The sequence below is a fragment of the Manacus vitellinus genome, unplaced genomic scaffold (assembly GCF_001715985.3).
Source record: "Manacus vitellinus isolate BGI_N305 unplaced genomic scaffold, ASM171598v3 scaffold_3_pilon, whole genome shotgun sequence".
Lineage (NCBI taxonomy): Eukaryota > Metazoa > Chordata > Aves > Passeriformes > Pipridae > Manacus > Manacus vitellinus.
In genome coordinates this window covers 31424318-31426070 of record NW_021940535.1, presented here as the reverse complement: position 1 = coordinate 31426070, position 1753 = coordinate 31424318, and positions in this window count along the sequence as shown.

The window sequence follows — 1753 nt, the reverse complement described above, 5'->3', positions numbered from 1 at the left end:
TATCATCAGTTTCAATTTAAATTGTGCCATAGGCATTAATTACTGGCTTCAGTGTGAAATAGTTCCTTTAAACAAGTATGATCCAAAGGGAAAAAGAGTTCTTAGATGTTTACTTGCTTAAGTCGGCTGATTAAATCACTTCTGGCATGCTAATGGCTCCAAAAGCTGTCATGTTACTTGTGTTGCTTCAGGAGTCAAAATACTAATAGTGATATTTGCATATTAGCAACCATTCACACTAATTGTATTTTAAGGAAAAAAATATTTCTGATTTCACACCACAGAACCAAAGTCACTAAGTACTCCCTTTTTTCAGCATAGTGGATTGCTGAAGAGAGACTGGTAGACCTGGGAAGAGAGCCATACCAATGAATTACTCTTTTGTATCTCTCTTTTCTTTTTCCTATCCATATGGACCAACCCTAAAATGGCTGAAGCATACCAAGAATTAATCTCTTTAGAAGTTTAAAGAGTTTCATATCATCTCAACTGCTTTTGTGTGTTGCTGAGCTTCTGGCTACGTGTCTCCCTCAGCCATCTGCTTTATGGTAGATATGTTAGTTGAACATCCACATCTTTGCAGGGGTTTTCCCTTCATTGGGATGGGGGCTTGTCTTTCCTGTGTGAAACTTCATGGGCAGGATGGAGGTTTAGTTTGATTTGGTCAGGATACATGTGTATATATATTATACATGTGTATATTATTATAATCAGTCAATAACTGTTCGACTGATGCAGCAGAGTCAAAATGAAGAAAAACTCTGGCTGTACAGTCAATGGCTGATTTCAAGGAACAAGTTTGAAAAAAACAAAACACTGTTCACTGGAAGTGTTGTCAGGAAATACTCGAACTTGAGCCTCAGTATTTCGAGTTAAATTTCATTTATTATTTTATCTTGTTTAAAGCTCACTGAGCTACTTTAGGTTTATGCTGGTATAAACTTTCAAGTAGTTATCTTCGCTGCCCAGGTTCATTTAAAATCCTACTTGATCTAAAGTGATACCATTCACATGAAAGATAATCTGAAAGAATACTCATATACTGTTTATACCATATACTTTTATTACAATGTTTATATCTGTCATCATTTTTTGCGCTCCTATTTTGTGGTCAGACGTACTTCGTTGGACAAACTACATTTTCCTAATGCCATGTTTTTTCTATCCAAACTGCAGGCTTTTCCATTCCATCGGCATTCTAGATAGCCAGGAACCGTCCCGTCCGCGGAGGCGGCTACAGGCAGGCAGTTCGACTGGGTACGACTGGCTCTCCAGTCGTGGATGCTGCTTTCGGCTGTGCCCGGTGCTGGGTGCTGGCGGTGCCCCTGGGGCAACCTCTGTAGAGTCCCCTCTCAGGTGGACAGCCATGCCCCCATCTTTCCCATGCTCTCTGTACATGTTCCCCCGGAGGCAGCTGACAAATGGGGCTGGATACACTCCCGGCACCTCCTCTAGGGCAGGCTGAGGAGGAGAAGAGCCGCTTGGCTCAGGGGTGGTCAGGGGGCGTTCCCGCTGCCGGGAGCCCTCCCGCTCTGTCCGCCGGGGCTCCCTCGCCAACTCGGAGGCTGTCGCGGCTCCCTGGTGTGCCAGAGCAGGATCCGCCTGCTTCGCGACCCACAGCCTGGGCTGGGGGAGGAAAGGGGAGCGAGGACGGATGCTGTCCTCGCCTTTTCCGCCCCGGAGAGGGCCCCCCACCCCGCTGAGCCGGGGCTTCTATTTGCTTTCGTCGTTACCTCTGCCCGGGACTCCCTTC